This window comes from Osmia bicornis, chromosome 11, assembly GCF_907164935.1.
Source record: "Osmia bicornis bicornis chromosome 11, iOsmBic2.1, whole genome shotgun sequence".
Taxonomy (NCBI): Eukaryota; Metazoa; Arthropoda; class Insecta; order Hymenoptera; family Megachilidae; genus Osmia; species Osmia bicornis.
The window spans coordinates 6,748,431-6,774,480 of record NC_060226.1 but is presented as its reverse complement, the minus strand read 5'-3'; the positions used below and the strand labels follow the sequence as shown (position 1 = coordinate 6,774,480).

General features: G+C 36.8%; 1 long non-coding RNA gene across 4 annotated transcripts in view; it reads left to right on the top strand.

Moving 5' to 3' along the window:
* The first annotated feature begins 1,240 nt into the window (after nt 1-1,240).
* The window catches only part of LOC114873763, a 52,962-nt gene continuing 28,152 nt past the window's right edge, over nt 1,241-26,050 (top strand). For 3 of the 4 annotated variants that reach the window (XR_003788988.2, XR_003788986.2, XR_003788985.2), the window contains exons 1-2: nt 1,241-1,559; nt 2,146-2,411. This is a non-coding gene — a long non-coding RNA (uncharacterized LOC114873763). Of the gene's footprint in view, nt 1,560-2,145; nt 2,412-4,917; nt 5,124-26,050 lie in introns of those variants that run through there. The other variant, XR_003788987.2, reaches the window with a different exon arrangement.

Below are 26,050 nucleotides of genomic sequence, written 5' to 3'. Positions count from 1 at the left end.
TGCGACGCGATGCTGTTTTTCATGAGTTGATTTATATGTATATTCTAGTTTCGCGTTATGAAAACTCGGTTCCTTTGATCTTTATATTTTTCACCGCAAATGTAATGCTGTTTTGGTTCTTTACGTGAATCTTTACGTACTCGTACGCGACGAGTAAGAAGCCTTAACTAGATTTAATGCTCGGTGTTGCGATTCCTTTTTAACGCCACTGAATTTTTAAATTTCTTTTTTCATCTCAAGAGGCTTGAAATAATTGAACTTTTAAAAAGGAACGGAAATTATATTATTACAAAAAAGAAAATTAAAACTGAAATTAGGTAGGAACGCAATGAGATTTCGACTCTCGAAACGTTTAGTTCTTTTTATTTTTAAGAACCGTATGCAATTGCAGGAATGCAAGAAACGCTGTTTCTAATTTTGTAGAAAAATGAGAAAATTCATTCTGCAAGTAACGCTGGCAAGGTTTAACCGGTGACGGTGTAATTTTCATTATAGTACCTCTTTATTTTTTCCTTTAGAACGAAACTTCTACGTGTAAGAGAAGTTTCACAAGCAAAGTTTTGTTGCTTTTACCATGCTTACCTGTCTTATTTACATTTCTGTTTGAATACGGTGCCGTCGTGCACCTATTCGATTCCGAAGAAACGGTGCAAAACGTTGAAGGAAAATGAGCTTTGATATAAAACCTATTAATTCAATAATAATATTATTTCTACTGCGATATATAATTAAATTGTACACCAAGAGATTGAATCGAAAATATTTGCTTCGTTTCCGAAATTTTCCGAATTTTCGCTTGCGTTAATTATCAAGCTGTCGTGTTAAACACACACACATTACGCTCTATTATTATGCATTACGTCAAATTACGTGGCAGCAATTAATAACGTTTAACGATGAACGATGTTTAACTACTGAAATTTCATTCGAACCTTGTCTCTGTTTTTCCTCTGGCTAAAAATCATTAATAATGCAAAAAGTGAAACACCCTGGCTTCGACGTGTTTCGTCTGCAATTCAGCCACGGTAAAAAGAAAACGCTGGAATTATTGATAAGGAAAAGAGGAAGAAACGTGTACAAACCCTCTGAAATATTCTGTCTGCCTGGGAAATTCATGTGGAGCAAATTACCAGAAAGAACTTTTGCTTCGAGGATGTTCAATGTTGACAGTCTTCCTGATAAAATTAAATACACAATAAGGCTTTTTGTTCTAATTTTTCTATTTTTTTTTCAGGTCACCGGTTCATGGCATTCAACGTCTTGGGTGTGAAATTTCTTCCAACGACAAGTCTGCATCCTTAGCGTTCACCAACGAAAAATTCAGGTTACATTATCGCAATTTTGTCTGTTTCAAGGCATTTTTGAGATCCGTGTAACGTAGCTGGAAATTGTTCGAGGAAAAACGGAGGAACAGGATAATTCGACAAACTCCTCTTTAAGGGTCTATTCAGCAGGCGGAACGCGTGCACGCTCGTGTTTCGCGGGCTGGAAATCCACGGAAGAACGGGTACAAGAGTTGCACAGATCTATGTGTATAAATGGAGCAAATGTCGTGAAAGGTAAGGCCGTAGCCTAAGACTGGGCGCGGAAGTTCAGGAAGCTTGCCAACTGCGATCCTTGCAAGGCTTTTATTGGCCACGTACACTTACGAATAACCCCGTAACGAGCTGCAACTTCAACCCTTATGGGAGAAAGTAACGACTCTGGTACGAGGAACAGAGAAAAGAGAGAAGAATGGGGGCTGGTTGAAAGAAAATGGGAAATAGGATAAATTCATGACACGTAAATTGTGTGATATTTCAGATCGTGAAACTTTGTTATAAAATTCTGGAAAATAATTGTATTATCCTTATCCAACTTTCTACCGTCAATTTCAGACATTTTTTCTTTCAATTAAATTTATATCTCTGAATCGTTTATAATTAAACTCTTAAGTGGTTTAGGAGAAGATTTGTCTCATTGTCCGCTGTCATCAGTTTCACTTTGATGGGATAACGAAGAAGCTTTTCGAACCGAACATAATTTTCCTTCATTTTCCGAAGCCTTATTAGGAGCCAGAATATTTCGTTCGTCATGGAGGAAAACAGCAACGCGACAAAGCACCGATTACTGTCTTCCCAAAGCTGACCTAATTTCTCGTTTCAGGAAGTACCTGGCTGGCAGAAGGATCGGTGGTACTGTTGAGGACAGAGGGAAAATCATCTAAGAGAAGATGGCTCGCGGTGGCGAAACGAGCCAAGTTCCAGGAGGATGGAAGATGGCGATTTAGCTGCAGAATGTTGGAGATCGTAAATCATAGTAGGAAATTGCGGTGCATCGGATGGGAGCCTTTGGATAACGAAAATTCGATAAGAGAATGAATTCGGTCGATTAAGAAAGAAGAAACTAATTTATTAACCGAAGCGAATAACGTAAGTACACTAACGTAAATACTTTTTATTGAACGACTATAGTTGCCCATATTAATTGAAGGGTTAATTAGCTTCTTTGGAATCTATCATATCAGCTGACTTTTTAAATCTATATAATATTTGTACAATTCGTAACGCATAAAAAAATTGGGATAATTCGAAACCACTCGATTGATACGAATACAAATTGAATGAATCTACCGGGAAAGGAGAAACGCGTTTTGCGAAGGTAAAGCAATAGGAAAAGTGGGAACGCCTGGAAATCTTGTAGTTGTCGAATCGTTCGGTCTCAAATTGCAATGGTGCAAATGTACAGGTCGTCTCAAAATAGATATACTCTGGGAAAAGTAAAAATTCTCTATCTTTAGTTTACTATATCATACCTAATTATTACTCATTCTTAATTTTAGTTGCACTCTTATTCATTTTGAATGGTTCATATTTGGGATATGAAGTACTGATATTTATTTTTGAGACCTCCTGTATAGACGACGCAGCGGTGAAGCGTATCGCAAAGTACAGTGGTCGGATTTTCACTGGGAAAAAGGATTTTCAACGTACAGGGAAACACGTAGACAGAGGTCGGAGGAAATTTCGTATACGTGTTTACCGTGGTTAGATTCACGCGTACGTGCTGGCTGAAACGGTATCGGAGACGTTACCAGCACGTACAGTATCCACCCATCTAAACAGACCACGACGGATCCGAATTTGGTTTCTCCGATCATCCTTTTACTTACAACTCGGTCTGATCGTTCACTGTCACTGAGTTATCTTAGTTGATTGTAACTTAGCCTTCGTGTCTACGCTTCTTAGAAACAATTCTACATCTTAAATAATCCATCGTCATAAATTTCAGGATGTTATAACGAAAAATAGCGTAACTCTTAATAGTCTAGTATCAGTTTTTATTTCAACTGAACAATTTGAAAATTATTCTGTACACCATTTTCGAGGGTGGCTTCAAAGACAAATTCAGCACCATCTGCAACCATCAATATTCATCTTATTCGTCAGTGTTCATGACAAGCGAGGAGTTGAAATCCCGCAGAAGTCTTTTACAAAATCGTCGAGAATAGTTCGGAAGCAGACTTCGAAAGCAGGATAGAGAACTAAAGCATCCTTGGTTTCCGAACGCGTCGTGTCTTTTCGGGACGAAATCTCCTTATCAAACTCGGAAGCGTAAGAAAAAGGAGAATCTGCAATTACAATTAGGCTTCAGCGGTGGTAAAATCGTCTTCGTCAAAGAGCCAACTAGCCGTACCAATGAAATGTTCCAGGAAAAAGAGGCATAAAACATGAGCCTTCTGAATCCTCAACATTTTTACTTGCTTCTCTTCATTTACATATTGTACTATGATATGTAACGAGTGCAAAACATTTCTTTAATCACTCTGTACTTTTGCCTTACAAAGCAGCCATGTTTCTATGTTAGGGTTTCTACTGAATATTTCTTTCTTTCTCTTGAACACGAAAAGTCGATGGCCATGTATCGCGGTGTCTTTTCCACTCTATTTCCGTCTTTTTCTCGTCGGTGTTCGTCCATGTTTGGCCAGACTCCAGGAAGTCATCGTTCGAGTCACCTGGTACGTGTGTGATTTACACACGTCCTTCGTCATCCGGTGTGTCAGCCTGTATCCAGTGCAGCTAACCCTTCGCGTACCGATTCATCACCCTAACGATCCGGCCTGCAGTTCGTTACTGTGCCGTAACGGTCATTGACGGCCTGCAAAATAGTGGTGACCACCTCACTCGATTGATTTAATCCGTCGTTACACGGAAAAACGAAGTACGTGATTCTGACCGTGAACGAATTCACTTCATGGCTATCCGAACGTTACTTTTTATAGGGATTTCGCTCGAAACCAGAGGATTTACAAGGAACACGTATCTACCTAGCATGTTGGTTACTTTGTCACGCAGACACTATGGCGAGGCTCAATTCGTAGTGAAAGATAAGATTGGTATTTTTAAATAATTTTATTTTATTCACTTGGAAAATGTCCACAGTATACTAATTGTGGTTACGAAACAACCAAAACCACGTAAAAAAAAAGAAATTGAATAAACGCCTGCATTTTTATGGTTTTGCATCCTTCATATATGTACATACACAGGCAATTACACTTTGGAGGTTTTCATTGTCGGCTTCATGTTTTTGAATTGAAATTCTTTATTTGTTTTATGCTACACCATTCATCGTTCGTTCGATTCAAAAAGATTAAATTTGTTTTCACCAATGAATGGTACTGATCTCAAAAATCAATCTTTTCATTCGATTTATCCCGTTTATGTATGGCTTTTATACGAGAACCATGATATGTCCATTGAATTTTCAAAATCAAACATATTGTATCAGACTGCTCATAAGTAACTTATTCGTAAAATTGATTCGATGCAATTATAGTTCGATTATTAAGGAAAAAATATTCTTAGTAAAATGTTTATTTAATTAAACAAGATATTATGTCTTTTGCAATTATAATATGCTTTTAATTAGGCTTCAAGCGCTCCCCACTACTGCCGATACCCCCACTCCGTATCCTTCTCCCACCTCTTCTTCCACGCTTCGGGTGCGCAGTGCGCATGCCGGTAGTCGCTCGAGAGTGGGGAACGAAGTCGTATCGGTACATGCGTCGCGTCGTGTCATTCGGGCCTGCTCTAAACTTTTGAATGGCAATATACAGGTTGGAATACTTCTACACCAACTATGTAAGTACATTTTTATCAACTATAGTATTATTAATACTATTGCGAACAAATTAATGGTTTTATCTTACATATAATTTAAGGTCCCAATTTTATAAAGTATAATATAGTTGGTCGTTTAATATGTTTAAAACATTTGCAGAAGTTACTTATCTTACATTTCACGTGTACCAGATTATTCAAACTAAGCATGACTTTCAAATGAGAAAGCCAACTAAATTCGCAACGTGGTACACGTTCTATATTTGCATAGCTGAAATTTATTTTCAAAGAAAAGATGTTCAGAAATCCTTTTATTTAATTGATTTTCTTTTGTATTAATTAATGTCATTTAATATCTTGGATAAAATTATTATTTTCAAAAGTTAATGACTTTGTGGAGTAGACAATATTTTTAAAGTGCATCACTAATTTACATAGGTTAGGTTAAGTTATCAGAAAAAATATAACTTACTTCGCGCCAAAAACTTGACCAGTTAACAATACTCCCCTTGCTTAGTTCTAATTCCTGTTCATAGAGTGCGTAGCGCGGAGGTCGCGATATCAAAATTAGAATTGACTAGCTACGTACTAATTTTAACACTTCGTTTAAATTCACACTTTGAAGTTATTCTTTTTAAGGAGACTATTGTTGACTGGTCAAGTTTTTGCCGCGAGGTAAGTTATATTTCTTCTGATAACCTAACCTAACCTAACCTATGTATTTTAAAAAATACAAGCGACCCCCAAATTTTATCAACAGTTTTGGATTCGAGGGGCAAAAATACATAGAATTTACCTCTTTTCAATTGATTTGTCTTTGGGGCCTTAATTGTAGACATTTACCCTTGTTAGATATATTGGATCCTAATGAATGTATATATTACATGGGTCTTTAATATACGTAAGATGAACAAATTTACACGCCTAAAGTGCACTAGAGGAATAATTAAAGCGTCATCTTCTTGAGATTGAACGCATCCTCTGCCTTCTGAAGTTGCGTTATGAAGGGTTCCTTGAACCGGAGCTCTTCAAAGTTCTCTAAAGCCGTACATCAAGATCGAAACTTACGAAGACACGGGATACGTGATCCGTTATGACAAACGTCGCTACTCTGTCAACCAATCATCCGTCCGACGTGTTAATTTCACACTACCTGCTTCCTACAATATTATTCGCGTAATATTATCACTCGAGTCGTTTCTAAATTTCTTCTTGCTACCTAAATTGAGTAAATGAAGTCAGAAGAAAATATTAAATCTATCGGTATTTTAGATTCTTTACTTTAGATTACAAAAATTATCCCTCCAGTTATTGGAACGATATTTTAGGTAATTTTTATTTATTTTTTCAATTCCTTCCATTTTATTGATTGCAATAATTTTGCAATCCGAGCCTGAATCATGATTGAATTCATAAGGTATCTATTGATCTTCGAATACAAAAGGGGTATTTTTAAAATGTTCCCTGAAAAAATTAAAAATATAAATGAAATTCGTCTACCAATCTATTCTTTAACTTGTTAAACTCAATCGGATTTCAAAGTGAATTAATACCTGTCATTTGATTTTATTGATGGTTCGCATATCGGTGGCCAGTATGCCGTTGTATCGTGTTCACAAAAGTACTGTACGATAACTTTGGATGAAGACAAATGAATCCCATGGCAGTACGACCGCTAATTTGGAATTTACGGTCACCGACTGTCGACGCTCGGCTCCATCCAGAAATCCGCTTGACGTTTACTCGTTTGCTTCATTACGATTTATGGTACGATCATTCCTTTATCACTTCCGCTTCTGTAAACGTAGAACGATGATTAGTTAGAAAAGTATCGCTGGGTAGCGAGTTAACAGTGATGCACATATTATCAATATATTGGATAATTTTTGTTTTTGTCCAACATTTTTCTTATCAGACTATCGGAAATATCCGAAGAATTATGGCGATCGTTACGTTGAACATCCTGTAGAATGTAAGGCATTCGGGTTATTTTATTGCACCCACCATCTCTCTGGACTTGCCTTGATTCCTTTATATTTATTTCTTTATTCTTTCTGTTTTCTCAAGGAGATAAATTTCAACTTCCATCTCTTACCTTGCTTTACACTTTTAAATCTCTTTCCTTCCAATTTCTACTTCTTTTTCCACTACTTTCATCTGACAATTTATCTTCCATTCGTGTCCCCGCTACTACCTACGTCATTCCGATTCTGCTGTCCCTTTTCGTTCACATTTTACCGCCAAACCTAGCCACTTCGTCCCTCGATTTATCTCCTCTTTCACGTTTCTCTTTAGTTTCTCTCTTTCTTTATCTTTTACCGAACGATCCTTCCAGTCTTGCCATCTGCTCGTTGATCGGGATCAATTCGACGCGAAAAACGTTCGTTATTGTTACTGAAGGATGTTGAAACGTTCGAAAAGAATCCCCTTTTCCTTTACCTTCTCTCGTTTCAGGACGATATCAAGACGATCGATGTGTTTTTCACTTTCAGCGCAAAGATGCTCAAAGTGTTTGTGAGCGCTCAATAGAAATCGTTTGTCAACTCGTTGATCGTTCTATTATCGAATGATTTTCTTAATATTTGCGATACTCGATCTTCTTGTCCTCTTACATCTTGAGTACGAAACTCTGAACGAAGGGATAGCAGGGGTTGAAGTGGAAATATAGGAACGCAATTGATTGTATTATTTAACAAATTTTTTAATTAGCTTCATACTTCGTTATTTGTACTTTTTTATATTCTTTCAACAATTTTAACGTTGATTAGCTGAATAAACGATCCAGCACCGATAACATATAATAAATCGAGATCGCAATTATTATAACGAGTTTCTAGATAATCAGTTTAACGAATATTAATTGTTTGCGCAAGCGTAAATACCATTACCCGGTACGTTAATTCCGCATGTTATTTTAACGGGCAATGAGCATTCTAACCCAGCATCTATTACCGTTCGAACGTTAAATACCTAAATTCTATTTCAATATCGATTCTACCATATAATTAATTTTCGTTTCTATTCGATACGTTTTCGGTGATACGTTGTTAAATTAGAAATTTTCATTTCATTCTAACGTTCGAATAATGCCTAAGCATAACGATGTTAAATCGTTTCTATTTCATTTATGGTAATGCTCTAAAGCGAACGTATGAATATGCGTAGAAGAAATATCGTGAATGTAGTACATCGTTAATATGTACTTTACCTTTCATAGATCGTATATAGTGCACCAAGTTGAATTATAGCGCGACATTCGTTATCGCAATTAGCGGCGTTATTATAGCAAACGTTGCATAATTTTGAAACGCATCGAGAACACATGTGTGCCACGAATTATAACGCTTGTACGTGTCTAATCGCAGGAATGCCTTTAGCTTGAACAATGTGGCGATTTTCGACGAATCGAAAGTTAACAGCTCTCGATCATTCAACTATTTAATCGTATATTATATTTTTAATACTTTAAAATTGATTATTTAATGCCATACAAAGTAATAGAAAGTTTCATTAATTTGATCAAAACGGAAATTTTGTAATAGGAAGAGGTTGTCTGACGAACGATTGACTTATACTACTGGCGCGTATACCGTGCCTCCTTAGGTCTGACTAATGCCTGATTCGTACTACTGCGACCTATACCTGAGTTCCTTTACATTGCACTTTCTTCTTAAAAACAATTAATGTTTCATTTGTTGTACGTTTTGGTCTATCGTTCTGTTTATTTATTCTACATTGAACATTAATTTTAATAATTTTGGCAGGGAATTTATTATTTCTTCTCGAATTTAATCGTGACATTTGCACAGGAAAGTTCCTTTTCTTAAAGTATTCATTTCAGTACAGGTTTAAATTTTGGAAAGATTAAAACAGTAGACGAAATATTTGTTTTTCGGTATCTTTACAACTCAGCCATTTATTATTTATTGAAAAGAAACTGGGCTCGCGGCTAGCGATCTACCGTGCTTTGGCGAACATCTCGAATTAATTCATTTATTATTTATCTCGCGGGTACTACGGGAAATGCTGGTTGCTACGTGTTAGGAAAAGTTTCGAATACAGAAGCTCGCGACGAAATGTAAATTTTCTAAATTAAAGCGTTCAGCTTCGTTTATCCTATAACTCTTTGCTGTAATTGAAATTGTACCAGTGACAAATTGAACTTTCCTATTACCATTTCCATTCTCTGGTAGTTCTACAATTTCCAACCTATTTTAATAATAAATATTCACGGTGTCGCCTCGGTATAAACAAATGAAAACAACTTATATAAATATTAACAAGGCCACCGTCAACGAGCTACAAACTCGCTAACAAATTCTCTTAAGTTCCCGTTACTCCTTGACTTCCCTCTTAGTCTTCTCGCTGATTCTCAAAGGTCGAAGAAGGTGTCGACTTGCGAATAAATGAATAAACAGAAGCAAGGAAAGAGCATTTCAAATGGTGTCGAATTAAATGGACGTAAAAGTACGATCCTTTTGCTACGACGCGACAGTAACGGTAATGGAGTACAATAGGTAACAGGGTTATTAGAGGACTGCAAATATTTATGCAAATACGTAATATTTTAAGATTAACATCACGCGTTGCATTATTCTTGGGAATAATAGAATCACCGAGAATCGTAATGACGCTGAACATTGTTATTAGTTAAGCGTGAAATCGAACGATTTACGGGGGAAAGTCTATTATTCGTGGTCTCAATAATTCATAAAACTTGCGCTTTTATACGTCGATTATCGGGATCGATCAGCCGAAAACATTTTTAAAACGCTTTCGCAGTGTTTATCAGTTTACTCCCGTTGAAAAGTGCTTAACGAGGCGGCAATTTCATGTTAAATTACGACAAATTCGTTCGACTGGTTAACCAAAAATTCCGGTATTCTTCTAGTGACACGGCGATGACATAAAAATACTCGCTACCTCAGCGATTTTTCTATTCAAATTGTAAATCCTCTAATAATAGGTAGTGCTTTTATCATTCCTCTCTATAATGAAAATTGTATTCAAAAATTTTTTTTAATTTACTCCAGCTGATCATACAAAGCACATCATTCGGAAATTAATAATTTGTCGGCTTCTTTCTTTGTTTTTGTTCCAATCTTATATGAACAGAAGCAGGAAAAGTAGGTATTATCAAGAACGGCTGCAGGATAAAATTACAGTTTCAATTAAGAGATCAGCAAGTGGAAAGGTAGAGATAAACGCCTTCGCGTTGAACTTCCTTTTAATCTGCGAGAGAGAAAAAGTCACGACGAATCAAGGAAATACGAGTAGCTATCGTTAGGTATATACAGATGAAATAATCGTTATTTCTTGCAGCTGTGAAAAAATTTCTTGCTTCAGGAGGTCATTAACCACCTGGCACGAAACTGTGCACCAGAAACGTATAAATATTTCAGTCGTTGTATCGTCAAACAAATTTAGATTATCGGAAAATCGATATTACACGTTTTACAGAAAATTTCGTTCTGAAATTTCACCTTATTCTCTATTCATTTGTTCGAATTATTTAAAAGCTGTGATCCTTCGTCTCAGTGATATCGATTCTTATAAATTACATAGTAATATTAAAATGACGATGTGAACTTTCATATTCGGTATCATTAACATTAACGAAGGTGGTTCAATTATAATTTACCACCACTTTTAGATAGACATCTATTTATATCGCTTCTTGGATGCTCATTATGATGCACCCATACGAAAATATCTTCTGACAATTTATCAAACTGTTCGGATCCCGACAAAATTCGTAGACGGTAATTTCGGATTACGTGGTGATCAGAAGTAGGATGTCCTGGTGTTCGCCGTAAGAGTGCAACGGCAAAGGGTACAATCGAATGGGATGGTCGGTCTGCGGCGAAATCGAAATTCGAGTCGAAACCAGCGATTGGTCAGGAACTTTGCCGAGGTCCACTTTTACGGGTGGTTCGTGGGTTGCGGTTGAACGGTTGGTTCATTTGCGAATGGAAACATACGGACAAAAGCGATTCGAACGGGAACTGCACCACAAGTGCAGACATGTTACCGAAGATTTTTCAAAGGATTCGTTAAAGTTACAACGTTTCTTTTGCTTCTCCTTTCGATCCGTTTATTATTGTACAGGACGTACAAAAAGTAATGGTCATTTCTTGAAAATTCATTCCTCGTATTATAATTTGTTAGATAACGTGTTTACTTCTCGATGAGTTAGCATCGCAGATGATGGAAAGGAAAGTCGCATGGCCAGACACGTTCGCGCACAATGGTAAAACTGAAAGCAGAGAATCAATAGTCCGTGCAAAATGGTACGCGCGAATGAACCGACGAACACGAAGGGTGCGAGGTTCGTGGCGATAAAGTCGGAAAAATACATTTGATTCGATCAGCAGTGATCGACGTTTCGGAATCGTCACCGAAGCACCGAAGCCGCAGACCGACGCCCGGTTACACGAATCGGATGAGTGGCAATGGACGAACACGAAAATCCGGTCTCGTTCGTCCGCCGATATATCCTGTTAACCCTTTTCGCTGTGAAGAAACTATAGGTTGTTTCACAAATACACAAATTTTGTGATCCTTTACCGTTTTGCAATTTGAGCCTTCGATATTGAGCTATTAAGTGTCAGACTTTCGGTGTGTTTTATATTTTAACCCATAATTAGTTGCGTGGGTCAATAATTAGAAAAAATATAATTTTTGAAGTTTAACTCCGGTATTTGATTAAATATTATTAGCCAAGGCTAGAAAATAAATGAAATTTTTGATTATAGAAAATTATCACATAAGTCAAGCTTTAAAAGCGATCCAATTGACGCTTATAATTATCGTGAGAGCAATTAATTTACAAATTAACATGCTACTAGCATCAAACGAACGTGAAATTAATATTTATGTCGTTCAATATTGTTTCGCATGTAAACAGAGTAACTATCAAACGGTATGTTTTAATCAACTGTAAACATTCATTTATAATTTGAAGGCAAATTTCAAAAATTTGACACTTGTAAAACGTGTTTCTTTAATTGAATAATTAGCGGGAGGGAAAAAAGAAAGTATACGGAGATTTGGAAGCCGGAAAAACAGACGGGATGTAATTTAATTGAAACGAAGCGCCCGTAGCGATTCCTCTAAACGGTTGTCGATTGATATCCGCTGCTCCTGATCGAGACCTGACAAATCAGAATGGACGTACATGGCCCGAGTGGCATTCGAAGGGTCACGAGAGCCAGAAGAAGAAGGGAAAGACATTTTTAATCGTCCAACTGTCACAGTCAGAGTTACCCACCACTCGCTTCTCTCTCTTTTTTTTTCCCTCCAATTTTTCTATTTCGCTGATTCTTCCCCCCATACGACCCTATTTCTGTCCTTCAGCCTCGTTCATTTAAGCGTCACGAATTCTCTGGCAATTAGTGTTGTTCCATTCCCGGTGATTTTTCATTCCTGTTCCGATGGAAAAAGCTGGTTGCTCAACGAACGAATGGAATTTGATTTATCGTATCCTGTTAAATATTTCGTGAGCCCTCTTGGTATCCCTTTTCCTACCGATCACAGCTGCTTTTGTACTTCTTTTCTCTTTTATATTTGCTCGCGAAACGATTTCGTCCCTTTTCCATCGATTCGACCATCGAATAGGAGAGAAATATGGCGAGTCGTACGTGTCAGATTCTCTATTGGATCCATCCGCATTTTCACGTTCCACGAATTTTCCCTGGGAAAGGTTTTTAATTGGCTTTTCATTGCTTGTTCGTTCGATCGGCCATTTTTCCATTTTTTTTTAAGGAACCAGGAGGAATAGAAAAAAAAAAGCTGAAAAGTAGCGAAATGGAAGAATCGACACTGCCGATTTTTTAATGCAAACCGTTAGGAAGAAATTTTATTCAACATTATCGAAATGGAAAATGATCTCTTCTGGAGGTACGAGATTTCTTCGTCGGTAAAATATTACTTTTGTCTATGGTAGAAATGTCCTAGGTTGCTGCGGGCTTCCTCCTCTTTGTGCCCATTTCTCTCATATGGATTGTGGTCCGAGCACCACGTCGAGCCACACAGGAGATTAATCCTTATCCGGTCAAGGTGAGCCCAATGGACTCGTACTCCCAGTTTGTGAAAAATATTTTCTCGCTTCTTTTGCTCCTCGAGAATAGTTTTCAGTTGTCTCCAAAGCTTAATGCGTCAAAAATAAAGATTCGACTTGAGGGTGCCAACTATTTTATAATTTACACTACTTTCCATCCTTTTGCGATATTGCATGACCTTACGTTATGCATCATTGCTTCTTTTTAGTCCGCATCATAAAACTAGCGCAACATTCTAGATTCTACGGATAGAAAGCAAGTTGCGTGCACCTGTACGTTAACGTTTCAAATACTCGTTACAGCTACAATACCTTTGTTCCTCGAACCCTCTCCATTTTCATTGCTTTTCTCCCCAACTGGTGGAGTAAGGTAGTAGGACAAATGCCAGTCTTGCTCGCTGGAAAGAGCGCATTTGCTCGCATCAAGAAGCAACAAAGAACGCTTAATTCCAGGACAAACAATGGCGACCTTGTACCAGTCTCAGATTTACGAGGGCCATGCAGTTTTCCGCTTTCCTTCGCTCTTCTCTCAAAGAAATTGAAGGTCCACGCTGTTTGGACAGAGAGGAATCGTAACAAATAAATTGTTTCAGATACTTTGTTACCTTCTGAAATAGATCCAGAACGTTTCTACAGAACGTTCTCTGGGAATTTAAGGATTGCTGGAGTTTCGTTTAATTTTCAAAAAATTTCAATAGTTCAAGTTGAAATATTTTATTGAAAATACAAGATATATTGTACGTATTGTAAGAAACGATTGGAGAGGAGTTGAAAGAAGTTCGAATTCGCTATCAGTTATTATAGTTTACAAGGAACAGTAGCGAATTTTCTGTCAATCTAAGAGAGTCCGTTTATTCCACATTCTTATCGTTGCTCGCTTCAAATATCACGGAAACATCTGACAGAAGAAAGGTTCACGTGGATCAGGCAAAGCTGCGAGAAAGTTTTGCGATAGGGAAGTGTAGCGAGGAAAGTTTGGAAATTTATCTGAAACCGAAACGTTCTACGATGAGTTATCGTTGCTGGTGCAGCATCAAGTCGTACGCAGGAATAATATTTATGCCCGTGTCTGAAAACGGACCGCCTCGATATAAGTTCGGGAAATTGTTCGATGAATAAATGCTGGCAAGACAACTCCTTCTATTTCTCCTTCTTTCTCTGTTGTAACAATTCCGTACGAATCAATCAACGTCCTCGATTTCATTACTTACGTCATCAACCCTTTGAGGAAAATTGGCAATATTATATCGGAATATTAATATCGATAAATCTAGTTGAAATTTTACATTGCCTTCTGAAAAAAAGACTATTTTAGAAACGAAGTTTAATTGAATTCGAAATCCCTTCATATTTCATTAAATTAAAATTCCTAATAACCGAGATTATTTGGTGAACGAAATACATTTCTAAAGGTAACGTTTCGTCTAAGGGATGAAGCATTCTATATTCCATAATAAATACAGGAGAAGGAGGGGGTTGTGCTCGAGAGTGGAACACGCGATCGAGCAACGTTGTTCCGATTAATGTCAGTTATTTGCATGAGAAATTGAAATACGAGGCGATTTTTGCGAGAAGATTACTCCCGACGATACTGCTCCCACGACTTCGTGATGTCGATAAATTACGCGAAACGAGCAGATATTTCTACGGATCCCGGATGGAGTTTTGAAATACCGTGCGGATTAGGAATTATAGTAGAGCTTCGTTCGGTGAAGAATGCGCGTTTCTCGGCCAGAGATGCATTACGACTTCGAAAATCGTTATGATCGGAAGGAAACCAGATTGTACCAGCTCTTCGTACGATATATTTCCTGTAAATAGGCTAAAGTCTGCTTAACGCTTACACGATACTTTGTCTTTACCAGGAAGTGTTAACGAAAATGCAAAATTAAGCAATATTATAAATTCGACTAAAGTCAAAGGAGCATTGTAAAAATATAAGAAATAATAAATTTGAGGAGCTCAAAGTTAGACAAATACAAATGATTCTGTCATCTTGGAGGCAGCATAGCCTGGCTTAAAATTCCCCCCTGTTGAACTTCTCGTTGACGCATAAGACTATTCTCCCTAATTCAGCTTGGAAATTTCGTGTTGTAGCCAAGTAAACTACAACGCAACATTTCACACCCACCTCGAGGGCTACCTCGTGGCCTGAACTCGCCACAGAGACGTATAAACCGACAATAAACACTGTTAGGAGCCTTGCTTCTTCCTGTGGACTCATATACAGGAATTAGGTTGCAGACAGCCGCTACTTTATGCCCTCGTTTTCGAGGTCTGCGCGATGTAACTCGATCAGCCGTTTCATTTAGCTTCAAAACGAGTAATTATTCATAAACATTTCGATTCTTTGGTGTTCGAAATATCAACTACCATCGTGTTTCAATTTTTTACGCTTTTATGTTTTATTGGAATTTCAATTTGAAAAATTCGACTGCTGGTACAAATTTACGTATCTGAATTTTCTGGATTTTTCAAAAAAGCTATTCCCTGCTGTTTTTGAAAAAAGGGTAAACGAGAGGTAAGCCATTTAAAAATTATAGATCAATTATTAGCGCATAGGTGGAGATTAATGTTTACTATCGTGATTTCGTGTCGTATAATTTTCTTTTTTGTCGTGAAAAAAAATTGGGTTGCAGAGTGCAAAATGAATCGTTTTGTTCACGTGACTAGCGTTATAAAATGGGTTATACGGGAGTTATTAACGTCAAGAGGGAACGATAAAACGAAGCGTGCCAGCTACATCGACGATCACCCCAGTGTGCCGTAAAATGAGGTGAATAGAAACGAAATTTTCGGTTCAAGTAAATAATTCATTAGAAATTGTTCTTCAATGGATATCATCTAAAATTACTAAAATTATTCTCTATTCATGATGTTATTGCGGTATTTCGTAAAATTATTTAAGGAGCCATTAGGATTTAGAGGATCAATTTTTCAGCCAATCTCGAAGCTTTTAAATTTTTATTTTATCTTTTCTATTTTTCGGCACTCTGCTTCGCTGTAAAACTTCGTAAAGCTTCGTGTTGAACGCGTAACAGCACTGCTTTCATAAAAGAAAATTTTTAAAATTTAAACATGAGCACGAACAATGTAATAATATACATACAATAGGGGACAGGTAGATAGTTTCGCTTGTCTAGGTACACTGGCAAGATATCTTTTACACTATGATATTTTATTCTTGTCTGAAATTGTTTAAAATATCTTTCAAAATTTTTATTACTAAAAACGATAGAAACGCTTTTTAAATCATAAAAAAGTCACCGGGTGAAAATAAATATTTATAACTTTTAAAAGCGAAACATTTTTAAAGTATTCGTGTAAAATTTGTTTTATTTTCGAAGATAGCAGGAAGTGATGAAGTAGAATTTGAAAAACATTCCAACGTGGCGATACAAAATTGAAGCAAATAAAATTCACATCGCTTCTTACGCATCTTTTAACTCAAATAATAAATAGAATAAAAATTTTATTTGAATACTCGTTTGAATAAAATATTACTTGAACGACAGTGATTTCTATTCCACGCTGTGAAACATTTTACAAAGTTTCTCAAGTACCTTGGTGTTTCTCGATCAAGTATTTTAAGGTTCTAAGAGAGCTATGTAACAAAGCGCTATACAATCCCGTCGTAAGGGTACAAGGGTCTAAGTTTCTAACAGGATCGGAAGTATGCCGATACCTCTTACGTAAACTCCGTTAAAATCTAACTCTACTTTGATCACCAGCCAAATTAATATTGACCAGCTCGTTCAAATAAGATTGAACTGGTGGGATTGAAGACACATCGTTCAATGTAAACGTGAATATTTACTTTGATTATGTTAACGACTACCTCGAAGCGATATCAAAATATTAAAATTAGAATATTTTTTAAATATCATAAAACAGGTGTAAAATTCCATTGCAAAATAAAAATATCATAATTCTCTTGAAGGCAAATCGAGTGATAAGTATATACAGGATATTTCATGATATGTGGGCACAATTTTAGTGGCGAATTTATTCTATAAATCTGCCTTTCATTATTTTTAAGTATTAATCTCAGAGCTGTCATTTCCAGTATTATTCTGCGAGTATAATCCAGAGTATAAGAAATTAGGGCAACGTGTGGTCTAAGTGCACCTCCATGTTTCCACAGGTCTAGATTTACCGAAAATTCTTAGTATCCTTTTACTGAGATTAATCCTGAAGGTAACATGCATATGGAACACTTTTTAGTAGTATGAGGTTGTAAGGTAATGATATTGTTATATTTGCAGAAAAGGTTTCAAAAATATATCTCTATATTTATTCAAAAATAAAAGTAGATTTGGTATATCTCTAAAATCTACTGTACTCTACTTTCTGTAAATTGTAAGTTAAAAAGGAAAAAAAATGTACGTTCGCTCGTGTACGGTCAATGGTAAATTACAACTCTCCCAAAAGGATGAATAACGAAGGGAAAATGATTTTCCCCGTATCCCCTTTAATTAATCGCACCGGTTAATTACAAGCGTGCGGTTTATCATTAAGAGGATTGAAAACGGTGCAGACCTTTACGCACTGTAATTGGAAAACACGTTTGCATAGGTTGAATCGTTTAACTTTTCAAAATGACTCAATTAAATATAATCGATTGGTTCTGGCCGAATCAAAGGGCGTCACTCTAATCGCTAAAGCTCGAAATCATTCATATAGTTGACGAGTTTCTATCCGAAATGAGCCTCGCCACTTTGATTTATTAATCGATAAATGTATGCCCTAACATTTCACTTTGACCTTTGAACCTTTTGCTTTATACGCGTTATTATTTCATGAATGATTTGACACCCATACAAATTTTCCCGTACAAAGAGCTTTTATTCACCGAATGGTTCTGAAAGAGTAATTTTGAAAAATGAAGGAATTTCTCAAATTATTCGATTAATCTAAAATTTTAATAAGCGCTCCAACAATTTCGAACGGTGGGGTGCACATCATTGAACTCTCCTAATTCATGCAAACGTGTGAAAATATATTTGATATTGGGCAGCGTGTAAACGTAAAGAGCAGGATTTAATGGGGCACGCGAACAAGCTGCGATAAATTCTCCATTGCGATCAAACAATACGATGCATGCTGCGGTTACGCCAACTCATTATCTATTATCAGACTCGATTAACTACCGAAATCACGGACAATTAACGATCGCGTCCCAAAAAATATACATGTCTCTTCTCGTTCGAAAATAGGATTTTGTTTCTTGGTACCTTAGGACACCCTGTACTTAAGTAATTATTAATAATTGATCGGTTGCTGTTCTCCTCATCGGCAATGTAAATTGTGCTTGATTACTTGCTAATTTGATGGAAGCCTCGATGCTTTGGCTGTTAAGAGACTATTGAAGGCTTAATTGCTTCCAAGATTAATTAATTGCAACTAACCAACATTGGAAGCCTGCTAATTTCTAGAGTGTTTGATGTTTCATTCGTGATCAATAACTGTTGACTGTTTACTCGATAAATTATTCTGTAAAATATACCAACAACCCTTCTACCCTGCCTTTATACCATAAGGATACTAATTCTTTTAGAATATCGAGGTTATCAATTTATTTTTAAACTAACTATTAAAAAGTAAATTACAACCGACTAGTGCGTTAAAATTGAAGGATTTTGCGCGTATATTTATTACAGGGATGAAATAAAAAATTTTCAAATAGATTCTTAGAAAGTTATTTGATTTCATATTATAAAGTAAAATAAATTCCAACTGAATAAGGGTAGCGAGCACGTTAATAAAACTTTCTATCGTTACATGAGTAATGCTCTGCTCCCTGTTCGGGTATTCTCGACTTTAGGACAATATCAGTCTCTCCATGTAGTATATCCTTTGTAAGAGAATAAAAGATGCCGGGGCACTATACCCGTCTCGTAATGTAACTAGCAGTAGTTGAATTGGAAAATATCTACAGCTGGGACAGCCGAAGTAGGTACGATTTCCCTTTGAAAGCGACTCGAAAGCACGGGATTCTGCAGCTGCTACAACGGGCTGCCTCTATTCAAGCGCGAGTTACTTCACGCCGCTTTTCTGTAGCGTGATTTCGGCTAATACACCTAATGCACCAGCGTCGATGAATCACGGTGCATATAACGCGAAGAACAATGCACTTCGGACGAATTCGTGATTGCTATCTCTTTTTATTCTCCCCCCATTTTTTTTTTTAACTCTACGGATTTACTAGATAGAGGATTCACCAGTACCCTTTATTCCCAAATCATGAGATTAAGTTTTATGTCTCTGGATGATCAACTTGAATCCGTGCACAATGAGAATAGAATTTCTATGTTTTCTCGATGATACGAGTTTAATTTAGTTAAATAATTTCATCAACGACGAGGGTAATTTTTAATAGCATTACATACGATTATTTTTATTGTAATCCTCGACGCGTTAATTCGATACTTTGCTTGCGAACAGCCGCGGCCTCTTAAACTTCCTTTGCTACTCTCTATGCATACTTGAAGTGGATAGACAAGACCAATACCGTAGGTACGTGACCACACAAGTAGAATAGGGCCGTTGTTTGGTAAGACGAGTGGAATAGGAGCGGTTGGTGTCAGACGAGTAGAGCAAGAACACTATGCGGTCGAATAAGTAGAATAGGATCGGTGTGCGATGAAACGCGTAGCACAGGTAAATTGGTGGTCGGACAGAAACCATTGAAATTATCCGTAAATGTGTCTGACACTTACATGACTGTGGATAGATTTTATTTCGAACGAAGAAATTAATTTTCTTTTCATTTATTTTATTTGTTCAAATAGTAAAGATATTATTAAAAAGACCGAGCGATGACTATTCGCGTAATTATTCCGTCGATGTCGGGGTGGTGGTGCGAACGCTAAAATTCAGCTTGACAGTTAAAAGGTATTTTCGTGAAATATTCAATTTAAAACTGGAATTTTATACTTCAAACGCAAAACGTGCGGGTACATCGACAAATATAGAAATTAATTTTGGCAAGCTCAACTGGCAACGAAGGAAACCACGTGTTCATAAACGTGTTAATAATTTATCGCTTCCGTCGCGCAAAATATTGCAATGCAGCCGACGGTAATCGTATTTCCGTGCGGAAGAATCAAACGCGGCGACGCGTTCCTATGAAAGTCTGAAAAAAAAAAAATAATTGAAAGTGATAGAGAAATTCGAGAAATAGTGGTGGAGGAACGAGAAGTAATCGTTACGGGACGTGTTGCAAAATGAGTAGTCGATAAATCAGGATTTATCGCGTCGGAGCGATTACTGACTTTACAAGCTTCGAATTTCACAGTACTATCGAGAAACAGAATTTATTCTGTAGATGCTATTTGATACGATCCTTGGTTTCATTTTACGCGGCTCGTAACCATGATATACACCGGCGAACAACTCGTTTGCATTTAACCCTTCCGTGACTGGCGAGACATATACGTCCCATTTAACTTTTTTCTCCTGGCACCTAAGAGAACGATAAAAAATCCAATTCTTTGCTGTGCTACTATCTGGTAGAACGTTGAAATATCGCTCTTCATGAAGCATTTTCTAGTTTTTTCTTTCGTTAAACCATTAACCCTTCCTCAACGAATGGGGTATACAATAAACATAAATTTTTCATATTTCATAATATCACGTACACCTTTCGTGTAACCCGGATACAAGTTTGCAACGAATTTCGTATATAAATTCTCTACATCATGGGGAGATTGTGTAATATGGTGTAAGGCAATTTCGTCACCTGCTACCTTTTGCTATATTTTTATTTTCATCTAAAATCATTTCTCTAGACATTAATTTAAGAATCTTAAGTATACGAGACATTTGAAAAATTGAACAATGAAATTACATCAAAATTTGCGAGAGTTTAATGGGGAGCATTACAATCCAATATTATAAATACATATTTTCGGTTATGATTGTGTACACGAAATTGCTTTTAGCCACGCAAAGTGTCGGGTTAAGAATTTCCAATGAATCATTTACTTCTATTTATACCTTTCGTTGCATTCGGTCTATTTTACGGTAACACGCGAATACGGTGAATATAGGTATAACGAGTGAGGCTATTGTTGGTCTAGCGATGATAAAAATCAAAGTGGCGAGGTAAGCAAGTAAGTAACGATGTTTTACAAGCCACCCGGTTGATACAGGTGAGAAGAAAAATCGTGGCTTTAGAAGATTCCCAGGAGCACGATATAAAACACTGGGAATAGCGTTCACAGCGAATAAAACGGGTCCATGGCGTACTAAAAGATCGTTTACGGTCTCTTCTTACTTCGAAGAGCCTGGGAAAGTTATTAATTCCTTGGGATATTAATATTTCTAACGACTCACAAATTTTACATAATTTTTTATCCCGCTAACTTCGAACCGACTGTACGAGTACATTTATTCTGTCATTTATCTGACAGAATAAATTGTTCCTTTAAAAAACAAAAAAAAAGACGAACCTCATCGAAATTTATTATACTTTTAAAAATTTCCATAATTCTCGGGTTAAAATAAAAAGTATACTCAATTTGTTTATTTATAATTGGAACGTCTACACTGGTATTTTCTTTCATCTATATTTTCTTTTCGTCCTTTATGATGTTACTTTCAGTGAGAATAGTTAGAAAATAAAAAAGGGATGCTCGATTTCTTAGTTGGCTCGTTAACCAGTGAGTTCTTTCTCCTCTGGCGAGCTGCTAATTATCCCTATAGTTTCCAAGAGACTGCCACCCCATCAGCAGGATCCACCCTCTCCTCGCGCGACTAGCAGACCGAGCGCTGAGCTTACGAGTTCGATAATCTCTCCTCTTTCGCGATAAGCTCTGATTTATGGGCTTTTCAACGTTCCTAGGCTCGCGAATCCTCCAACTTTTCGGCAATGAAAAACATTGTTGGCCGCAGTTACTTATCCCCGAGGAGCTAGCGTCCCCGCAAAGGGGATGTATACTTTATTTTCATTTACTCGACCGCCACGCTTCGCGACAGATCCTTCCATTGGAAATCTTCGAAATCCTCGTATCTTTTCATCAAATTGAGCTCGGGAAAATTTCGCGTTACCTGAACGGTGTTATACGGGAACACGAAGAGAGTATCGAACGAACAATGGGCGCGATTTAAAAAGTAAATGAGAACAGTTGAATCGACAAACGATGCACGAGCTCGGACCGTGTCGGTTCGCGAAAATATACCGAGGTAAGGAAAGTTTGGTTGTAGCTGGAGGATGCATCCAGATTCGACGGACGCGAAACACGGCGTTATAAAATCCTGACAGAGGGTTTGCTGCCATGAAAAAAATATAAACGGAAGTTAGTTTTTGATACAGGCTACTCGTCGTGTCTCGTTGTTCGTCAGACAAGCGTGTCTGTTTGGAAACATCGTTTACATTTTCAGCAAATCAATCCTCGTACGATCTAAAAATCCACCCGCGAAACTTGTGTTTTCGAATAGTGTGCCGCTCTTGTCTTACGTTGTTTCTTGAGAGTACTGCCACGTTAGTCTATGAAACGTGCCTGTATAATTAATGCGGCTGTTTCGTGAGAACATTAACACGCTACCTATGTCGCTCGTACAGCTCTCTTGAAAACAGACAGCCATATACCTAAGTAAATTTTGAAGACGAAACACCCCTTTAAGAGTAACTGATATGTAGACGTAACACGTAGAGGGTGAACCGCGATTCTACCTTAAAAATAATGGCACTTTCGTTCAGAACTTTCTTGCAGGCTGGGTAAGGTTTATTCTTTTCTTTCCGGGCATTATACAGAGATCATACTTTCAATGGCTACTCTTCAAAATGGTGTTTCAAGTGTAGACTCGTTATTTTGTATTCTGCGTACTTCTGTGTGGACTGTTGGCTTGCTTCTTTCATTTCCTTTTCTCTTTCCCTCCACAGCAAAGTGGTTTCCTTTAAAGTGATTCTTTTTTTAAACACTCATTTCATCCTGGAAGTTCTTTTCCTTGAGTTGTTTTAAGTGATCGGTTCAAAGTAATTGAATACTTTTTTAATTAACTACTCCTTTTAGGTGTATATTTTTATTGCCATTTCGTTCACTTCAGTTGTTCTATTTACTTTCTATTTTATAAACAGAGCAATAAATACGTAAAATAATTGATTTTGTGACCCGGCGACCTAGTTATTAGAAACTTATCCTCGTTACTTTCGTATTCAGCCAAGGTAGTAGAAAAAAGTACACCAAGAATGTACAAATAAAGTTTCTTTCTTCCTTCTTTCCAAGATTTTGCATAAATTTACCTATAACGTTACCTCTGAAAGTACGATGGAAGTATTTACTTTCTTAGAAGCTTTCTATTTGTGTACCTAACATTGTAGAAAATTGAAGAATATTAGGAAATGTGTTAATACAGAGGAGGTGGTTGCAAAAGAAAAGAAGGAATTATTTTATGAAATTTTATTTGAAATTATTTGTACAATACATCAAAATGATTGCAACCAAGTTCGAGAAATTAATTGAACGTTTGAAGAAAATCGTGAGACCGGTGTTCGTTTGATTGGGGCAAGGAACAAGGTATTAGAAGTTACCCTGTTAAATTGGGATCTAAATTAATTGGCAGCGTCACGACAATGAAGAAAACACGGTCGCAAGTTTCGACAACATTTCTGCGGCGCGTCGCGAATTCGATATTAACTTTCTCGTCGTTGATATTGTCGTCGTCGCCCGTGATGCCCTAGATACGGAGTGTCTGTGAATCGTATTTACAAATTGAAGACGGCCTGTGCTGGTCTATGGATCGTCTTAAAACTTTGCCGAGAACTATGATGAATTAATCAAATTGGGATGAGATTCGTAAAACCACGCATCTTCAATATCTTCTTCAAGGCGGAATCGTAACCCAGATCCGGCTGTTCCATTCTGCTAATTCGGTAAATTAGTGAATTAAACTGTCATAATTTTAATGCCCCTTTCATCGGCACTCGGCTCGAAAGAATTTAGTAATCGCTTAATTGGCAAACCATATGAAAGTAAAATAATGCAACGCAAATAGAATAATTTTAATTTAATAAAGATATCGTTTATGATACAAATTGAAGTCTATACGAGGGTATGTTTAAATTGCAAAGCTGTTGATTATAATCAATCCCGTATTTCTCATTAACTAATTACGTGATTTAGATACATTTCAATGTATCGTGGTTTCATATTTCATGTTAAATGTTCATTACTGACTCCACACCGGAATGAAACCATAATTGAAAAAAATATTTGCTAATATTTAGAATGTAATTAGAATGCAATCTTTCGTTCTTTGCAAAAGAATTATTTAACAAGATCAAAGGCTACTAGTTTTCCTTTAGTTATTATAAATAAATAAATAAAAACTTAAAAGATATTAAATAAATAATTATAAAGTTACTCTTGTTAAAACTATTTGAACGAATAACTGAGATTTATTATCATTTTATGACAGAGACATTTTTACCGTTCCAATCAAATTATAAGCGATTTCAGGGAAATTGAATTGCATCAGGAGCGCGGCATAATTAAAAGTTTTCTTTTGTAGTCTGAGCTATGTTTATTTTAATGAGCGTTTCCAGGTGCAATCACTTCGATACATACAATTGAATTGAAGTAACGTCTGTTTTATGAGCATACACGAGAGAATCGTGTTCGCGACGATCATTGAATATTTCATTGCTCGCGCCATTATTAATTTCCTGCTGAATAAATGATCAAAAACGTAGGTGAATCATTTGCAAGGTACACGATAGCCAGTGGATAGAACGAAAATTATTCATTATCGCAAGTTGATTTTGTTCCCTGCATTTCATATCTCCTCTAGGTCAATCCAATTAACCCTTTCGCTACGAAAGAGGTAGATGTATGTTCACGAAAAACGATTGTTACCACGGAAAATTAAATGTACACGTTCTGTTGGAAATTCCATGAAACTGAATTATTGAAATTGATTTAATTTCCACCATCTTAATTGGGATGTTTTGCGAACAGTTCGACGAGCGATGAAATTTATTTCAAAATCTGTCGGTGACAAAACTAGTTTAAACAATTCTTCTGTTTTCTTTTCGCGTACCTTGCATTAGAAAAAAACTTACGTAACCGATCGATAGGGATAGATTAAACGATAAGCAAAAATAGAACGCGTACGTCGAAGACGATCGTTTCGCTGCTGCGGAATTGAGCAGGAATTTCATTGTGGGAAGCGGGAATTCTGTAAGCAGACGAATTAGCGGTCGTGTCCTCGTTCCATCCAGTCAATTCCCACTGATATTCAACGATGTCAAGTGGTGTTAAGTGTCACGATGATCGTACGATGTACGTTTCCACCAATGGGAATGCTCTTCGTTCAGACGAGCCTCCTGAGCAGCATTGTGCAATAGGAGAGGTCGTCGATGGGTGACGAGGCTGCACAGCCATCAACAAACCTTTTCATTTCGTTAAACTCGTAAGGTCAACAGATGCACGTATTTCCTTCTAGAATGTTTAGTATTCGTTTAGCCTTCTATTGCGAATCCTCGAACCATTTACTCGGTTGGATAATAATAAAATCAGCCGCTCTTTAATGTCTTTCAATGAAAATAGTAAACAGGGTGTTCTGTTAACCCTTGAACATCATATATTGGAAGAATAATTTTATATTTATATTGAAAATTGAAAATAATATGAAATACAAAATTAAATAGTAGTGGAAGTAGATTTAATAGCTGCGTTTTGGAATTCTTTAATTATTCAAAATAATACGAAGAGTCTTGAAACTTCAATGCTAGTTGTTCTAGCGTTAAAACAATCTACCAAAGATTCTGTTCAATTGCACTTGTAATTTGGATATGAATAATTCAAACGAAATTTGCTTAAGTCTGCCATACTCCTTTACGAGGAGAGTTAACCAGGCGCAATATCACCTGCTGCAAAATTGCAAA